This window comes from Zea mays, chromosome 6 (assembly GCF_902167145.1).
Source record: "Zea mays cultivar B73 chromosome 6, Zm-B73-REFERENCE-NAM-5.0, whole genome shotgun sequence".
In the NCBI taxonomy this organism is placed as follows: Eukaryota; Viridiplantae; Streptophyta; class Magnoliopsida; order Poales; family Poaceae; genus Zea; species Zea mays.
Window position 1 is genome coordinate 27,669,052 of NC_050101.1, and position 8,229 is coordinate 27,677,280.

The window sequence follows — 8,229 nt, forward strand, 5'->3', positions numbered from 1 at the left end:
TTGGGTACTAAGTTGCTTCACAGTTCGGCCTATCATCCTCAAACCAGTGGGCAGACAGAAAGAGTAAATCAAATACTCGAGGGCATGTTACGAGCATGTGTTCTGGAATTCCCACAGAAATGGGATGACTATTTACCATTGGCGGAGTTTTCATATAACAACAGTTATCAAGAAAGTATCAAGATGGCACCTTTTGAAGCCTTGTATGGACGACGGTGCCGTACTCCATTAAATTGGTCTAAACCAGGAGGGAGATGGTTTTTCAGGCCTGATATGGTTAAGGAGATGGAGGAAAAAGTTCAATGAATTATACATAATTTGAAAGAAGCCCAAGCTCGACAAAAGAGTTATGCAGACAAACGACGACAACCCCTGTACTTTCAAGCTGAAGATTATGTCTACCTGAAAGTATCACCAATGAAGGGTGTATCTCGTTTCGGTGTAAAAGGAAAACTTGCACCCCGGTACATTGGTCCTTTTCCTATCCTTGAAAGATGTGGACCAGTGGCGTACCGACTCCAACTACCTGAAACATTGTCTGCAATGCACAATGTGTTCCATGTGTCCCAATTGAAGAAGTGTCTTCGGGTTCCAGATCGAACCATTGAAGTGAAGGATGTCACCTTGGAACCAGACTTGACATATTCAGAACATCCTATTCGAGTCCTGGATCAAAAGGACAGGGTTACCCGAAGAAGAACTCTCAAATTTTATAAGATACAATGGAACCAACATACAGAAGATGAAGCTACATGGGAAACTCAAGACTTTCTAGAAAAGAATTTACAGGCTTTTTAGCTTCATGTAAATTGTGAGATATGTACAATTGTTGTAATAGAGGAATAGACCCCCCATACCACCCCTGCCTTGTACAAGAAATAAGGAAATAAAAATATGTCGTGTTTCCCATTCCACTACTTGCCCTAGGACTTTTAAATCTCGGGACGAGATTCTTTTATGGGGGGAAGGATGTAACACTCCTAGTGTTACTGTCAATAAAACATGAGCATAACATCATGAGCATTAGCATATCATGTGTTTGTTACACTTAGAGATCATTCACTAGGCAAAATTTCAAACAAGTTGTACTGGTGTGACTGGATATGTGTGTAACCCTATGGTAGGGTACTTAACCCTAAACCAGGCTTAGGAGTGATAATAAAGCCCAAGCATCAGAAAACTTCAAAACTCAAGAGAAATAATCATAAGATGTCACATTTAATGGACTTAAGTGACACCAAAACCCTAATGTGTCCAAAACCCTTGAAACAAAACCTAGAAACCCTAAATTGGAACCCTAGGGGGTTAAGTGTAAAATTGGTGCACTTTTGGGCCAAAGTGCAAATATCAAAGTAAAAGAGCACCTCAAACCCACTAACTTTCATATTGAAGAATTTGCAAGTTGAATAGTGAGATTTGGACCTCTTTGTAAAAAGACCCATGAAAACCATATGACTAAGTCTGAATTCTAGTAAATGGGGACCATCTTTGGAGTTGTATATCTCTTCACTCATGAGGATTCTGTCGTAGATTAATACATCAAAATGGTAGAACTACTATAGCGGTATAAGTTCGATTGAGAAACCCAACTCTAAAACCCTATGAAATCTCATGAAAACCTACCCCAAAACAGAGCCAACAGAACTGTGAATTTTCAGACAGAATATAGTAATCTAAAACCTCTAATGTAGTGTATCGAGCTAGGTTTGGAGTCTTTTTGTGACCAATCTAGAGGGTTAAAGTCTATGAGTTGTGTAGATAAATTAGAGACCATTAGAAGGGGATTAAATGTTCTTAAGAAACATGGGCTTGATCCTGTGCCAAAAATCAAGGAAAATGATGCTCAAAGTTGGGCTATCAGGTTCATGGGTTCTAATCAGGCAGATCTGCTTTGAATTTCTGTCTGTCTGAGCAACTTTGAGACCTTGCAGAGGCTGTCCTATGCGACTTGGTGCCAGGTTGATCTAAGCAAACCGGGAAAGCTAGTATTCATGAGCAAGTTTTATTAGGAGACTCTGGCCTGATGTCATATAAATTTAAGAGGTAAAGGTGCCCAAACTGTCCCTGTCAAAAAGGAAGAAATCTGATGAAAACTGAAGACTGAAGTTCAAAAAATTGAAATGGTACCAGTGAATTGCAACTGATTTTTGGGCACCATAACTTGTAATCTATGAGGATTAGGTCCAAGAAACTTATAGTAACTTTATAGACCCTTGATTTGGGAACAAGTTCTGTTAATGGTGACTGACCTGTTCTTAACCAAAATATGGAGAAAAGGCTGACTGAAGGGGGGGATCAGTCATGTGTTGAAGATTCAAAAGAACTGAAATATCTACCCTTGATATTCACTCTCCTTGCCGTGTCCAACTTTGGGATAGGATGAAGATTGAGATGAGGTGGTAGCAGGGATATTCAGACTTGCGCATCACTGAAATATCACCAGTACAAATATCTACTACAGTGCCATCCTATCCTTACCTCCTCCCTTTGCCATGGATAAACTAAACCCTACATGAGTGTGCTCTGTGAACCTGCGTGGATCTTCTTGAGTAAGCCACGACTACATCTCATGCTCATAGTTATCCTTGCTGCAAATTCAAGAATCCAGCCCCCTTGATCTTTTCACTGCCTATTTAAAGAGCAACCGGGGGGAAGGGAGCAGGAGCAAAGGAGAGATCCTTACCTAAGTCTTTGATCACCGTGTGTAGCTTCAGTTAGTTGTATTGCTTTCGCTTCCCAAAACTATACTGTGGACGCGCCTAAACTCCTTGGTCAAGAAACTCAACGTACCTGGTGACCTCATTGCTGACGCCTCACCCTTACGTGGCCAGACGACTGCGGCATGAATCGACGCATATGAATCAATGTTCTAGTGTCCTTATAGGCTGGTGAAGATCACCGAGGTATCCGTTTAGTCTTTACGGTCATAGTTTGGTCGGAACATGGGCTCGACGCCACATGAACTGCTCCGGTGTCAACCCACCAAGACTCGGTTAGTCTGTTACCGATTCATGTGAGCATCGCACCGTTTGTGCCCTACTAATGCCTCCTATGCCCTTAAAATTGAATCATCCGGTATTTGTGTCATGTGGACAGGCGCCGTGGAACCAAGATCCCGTTGTAGGCTCGGTCAAGTCGCTCTATGAGTTTGTGAGCCAAATCCATGCCCATAATTGCTCGGATTAGGTTGAGATTTGATCTGGCCGCTATCCAATGACTGCCCGGGCTCTCCTCCGCCGTAGTGTCACGGGGAGAACTCGTCCGCGCCGACGGACGACGTCAGGGACTCAATTTTGAAAGACAAGAAGCTTAGAGGGGGCTAGAAATAAAGTGTCAGTGACTCACGGGATTTGGTTGAAAACTTCATTTCTAATTTTGGCTCTGGCGAGGACCTTTGTGAAAAACCTACTATGCGGCCGCGGGCGCGCCCCCAAATTCCACCTAGACCTAGGCTGGTTGGGCCAGTTTTGGCCCAACACTATTAGTAGTTTTTCGTTTTCTTTCTCTAAGAAGCTTTAGAAATCCATAAGAAACTCTAGAAAAATGCTAAAAACATGAGTCCAATTGTATTAGGCTCCTAAATTTCTATAGTAGTTAATAAAAATAATTTTATGATTTTTAGTATAAACAAGGAATTATGTAATATTTAAAAGGGCTTAAACCTACACCTCTAGAATTTTAGAAATTATCTAGTAACTCCAAAAATCACCAAACTTTTTGGATAAGCTTTAAATGATATTTAGAAACCTTGGGTGAAGTTAGACATGATGTGTACAATGTTTGATACCTAAACCCCAAAACCCTAAACTTCTAAGTAGTGCCTGCCCTATGAACTACAATACTGACTTCAAAAACCCTAGTTTCCTGGAGTACCGTGAAGGAAAATTGTATTCAAGACCTAATATGATGTACCTTTATTATCTTTGCATTTTCATAAGCATTACATGAGCATTCATGGTTATATATGATATATATAGAAAACGAAGAAGTAGAAGTTGAAGAAGGAAGATCTACACCACCACCTGAAGACCCACCTGCCGGGAACTGCTTTTATTTTGATATTTGTGGAGCAGAGCTCGACTCTCCTATAAAACAAGGCAAGCCCCGGTGCATTGCCACCTCCTTGCAATTTAAAATCTTTCTCACTTGCTTGATGCATTAGGTGATAGGAGTTGTGTGCTAAACACTTGCTGCATTTCCTTCCTTGAAAGATTTGGTCACTTGTTTTATAAAAAGGTTTTTCTTATGCTTAGTCCTGCTCTAGAAAAACTAAATGTCTTGTTTTGACAAAAGATGATGCTTCAAGTGGGATGGGATGTTTTCAAAAATAAAACTAGATGGTGGATCCATCATGGCCGTGATGGGTTCAACATCGAAAAAGATGTACCTCTGCCAGGTACCAAACTTTGGGTTTGAAATAATAAAGCTGAGACCGGGCAGGTGACTTGCACGAGAAGAGAGTCTCGATGTAGTGTCTCTGTCTGAGTCGATTAAGGACCGTCTCGATGTAGGCTTGCTGATCGAGGACCTTTTAACCGGTCACATGCCTCATCATGGGTAAGCTTTGCCTCGGGCAGACTAATACCAGAATAAGATAACACGCAATGGGAGTGGAGAGATGGCGAGAGTAGCGTGTACCCTCCGTGGCAAGTGGCTAGACGGTGGTGTATTTGTGCTCTCAGTTAGCGTGAACCTGATCTGGTCTTAAGAACCCCGGTGGCGTGTTGACATATGCAAGGGTTAAGTGCTACATATGTCGTGTGATTGGAGATCCCCAGTTGGGTATTAATCGATTCGGATCGCCATTCCTTCTCGGACATGAAGACTTGGTCACTGCCCTATACGTAGCTTTCCAGTGAACAAGAAGGGTTGATAACAAGATGGCTATTATCGGCCAAGTTCTTGAACTAGGGTAGAAAGAACCCTAGATTCAGGTAATGACTTAACTTGTTAATAAAACTAGATTTTTAAGGATCCACTATTAGTAAGCATTTTTGCAAACAGAGTCTTGATTATTGATTAAGCCTTATCTTGACTCCCTCAAGCCAGCATATCCTTGAGAGTCTTTTATTTTGATGGGTAAGACTTGCGAAAGTACACTTCATACTCAGGGTTTTCGAACCCATGTTGTTGTAGGTGAGGAAGGAGCAAACTTTTGTTGCTTTTGCTCTAAGGTGGTGCCGAAGGAAGAAGCTCAAGAATGAAGTCGTGGGAGGATGTTGTCCTCTTTTTTTTTAAAAAAACACTTTAATGTTATGCGGGAGGGGGTTTTGCCTCCTGTGTTTGTAATAATATTACTCTTGCACTCCTATAAATTACCGGTCTGTAATGACAATACTCTCCCTATATTTTAATGTAAATTAAGTTACTATAATTGCTTCCGCTTATCCGTGGTGAAACACTCTTGGGAAAGGTAAAGAATACAGATACTGAACTTGTCAAGTGATCAGGTGCGTCTACGGGGTTGTCCGAGGTCCGTTGGACAAGGACAACTGTAGGTGGGCCTAATGACTTGGGAGGTTCTGTCACAATATACAATGTTTAACTTGTACGGATATTACATCACACAAATGTTATATTTCTTAGCTACACAAAAAATCTAGTCTTCCTTCAAATTTTTCTCAGCAGCTTCGTTCAGAAGTTTGTTGACAGCTTTGTCAACAGCTTCTTCAGCAATTCTTATAGTTTCTAGCGCCGCCTTCATGGCTGGATCAGCTTCGAGATCATATGGCTCAGGTGGCGGTGAAAGTTCAGCTACAATAAAAGTAATAAGTTGTTAATCCGAAGCCAAAAAATACTAAAGCTATGAAATAATTAAAATACCTACGCGCCTTGCGTGCTCGGAAGGCTCTTCGGCTCGCTTAGCTTCCTCCTGGGCTTCATGGGTTTCTTTCCCATTCTTCTTTATAGCTTCGTCGGCTAGTTCTCGGCCGCCTTTCATCCGAACATTGGAGTAAAATTTTCCACCCATCAGAGTTGCCTCAGCCGAAGGATCCTTCGTGTTCTCCACAGTGAAGATAGCCTCCGTCTGGGTTGCAGCTTTAACATGTTCGCAGCCAGATTTTTCCAAAATTGCTGCAACCCCTCTGGCACCAGCAAAGGTGCAGAAATCACCACGGTCACTAAGGATCTCCTCAGAAGCTTCAGCTTCTTCACCAATCCATTCGATGATTCCTTCGGCATCGCCTCTAATAAATTTTTGCTCGGATGAGTAAGCACCCACCTTTGCAAAACTATCTTTCAGCTTCTTGGCACAATCCAAGGATTTTTCGTAATATCTTTCCTTTGATTCCCGAAGCTCATCTAAATTCTTGTGTAGTCTTGCGCTAGTCCATTCACTTATTTCTTGTTTTGCTTTAGCGACTTCAAAATCCTCGTTCTTTTCTGCAAGCTTTTTCTTTAAATCCTCAATTTCAGCTCTATGAGCTTCGGATTGTACAACAAGATTGGCTTCATTAATCTTTACACTCTCTACCAAGGAAAGTAGAATTTTATCCTTCTCTGCGGTCTCATTCCTCAGTTTGATAACCTCCGACCGAAGGTTACCAAGGGCTATCTAGCAGTTCTCATCCTCAGCATTCTTTTGTGCTCTCAAAGCATTGCTCAGAATTAAGCCCTACAAAAAAGGGGGAGACAAAGGATCAGCACAAGAATAAAAGACAAAAATAATCTGCTTATAAGTCCATAACTCCTGTACCTTCAGACTATTGTAAGCGAGGCTGTCTGCGAGGTCATCTTTCGACATAGCAGAAAGGCCAACCTCAAGCTTCGGAAATCCTATGTTTTTTGCCATCTCCTAGCAAACATATATTTCCTTGTTGTCTGGGAGGCAGTATAGAAAGTCATCTTCGTTGGTGCCACTATACACCAAGGCCCCCTTCGGATACTTCAGTTCCCGGGCGTAGTGTTTAACTTCCGCAATTTCCTCTTCAGACAACTTTTTACCCGAAGCATGTCAAATAATAAAGTCAAGCTCTTCCATAGGTGCTTCGGGAGTAGGAGATTCAACCTTCTCGGGTGTGTCTTCTTTCTCCAGAACCAGACCGGCGTCTGAAGGTCCTTGTTCAATACTCTGCCCAGTTCCAGCAGGCTCTGTTTCAATGGGCACTAAGGGCCCAACTTCGGCTTCAACGCGAACTGTAGCAGCTTCAGCAGTATCCTTTCCAGGAGCAGGAGTTGACACCCTTGTCGACTCTAAAACGGCGTCCAACACACTAGCCATCCTCCTCCTCTTGGGAGTTATTACAGGAACTCTAGGCACCTTTGGCAACTCCGGCTCTGGTGGTGGGCTCAGGATTTTTTGCAATCCTGCTGATTCTCCTAGCTCTGGCACTTCGGGCGTTTTTTCTGTGGCTTCGGTAGAATGCTTCGGCGCTCCGGCCGATTCGATTTTCTCTTGCCCTATTATTTCCGGCACTTCAGTCGATTCTTCCTTGGAGACGGTAGGAGCATGCTGTCCTGGCTCAGTGGTGGAAGGTGTCCCTTCAACAAGCTTCGACACCATGGCCGTTTCAATGTATCTAGGCCAGTGTGTCAACACCTTGATCTTTTTGCCCTTTGGCGCAGCAGAAATGGCCGAAGTAGCAGTTTTTCTCTTTTTCCCTGCTTTCGTGAGGGATAGCTATAATCTGGGTATACAAAACCAGTAACATCGAAAACTCTGTTTAGTCTTTTCTTGCCTCGCCTTCCGAAGGCTAAGGTCATGGCATCATGTTCGGCTCTCGTGTAAGCCCCAAGCAACTCATCGCTAGCCGCATCAACAAAGTTCAGCCAGTCATCACTCAGCTCGTCAAACTGATCTTTGTATCTGAAGGTGTATTTCAGATAAACCAAACCCCCTTGACTGGACCCAGCAGTAGTCTCCTTTGGCATTTCCCAGTCATTCACAAGAGGCCACACTCTATAGGCTATGTGCTCCTGGACTAGGTCCCTTGTGCCAATAAAGGTACATACATTGTTGAAAGCCTTCTGGCATGCTTCAATATCGTTTCCAAGAGCAGTAGCTGGCCTTTTGATGCCGAAGCGAGACCAAATAGGACGTTGGATAATCCCCTTTATATCTTCCCTTTTAGCTAAGTTATTCTTTACGTAAAACCATTCCTTCATCTAGGCCCATGGCCACCTTTTCCGAAACGTTGGAACTGGATAACTTACATCAGAACGGCACGAAGCCATAACAACCAAAATTATTATGATACTGCTCCTTGCCAGTAGCCTACGTCTCATACA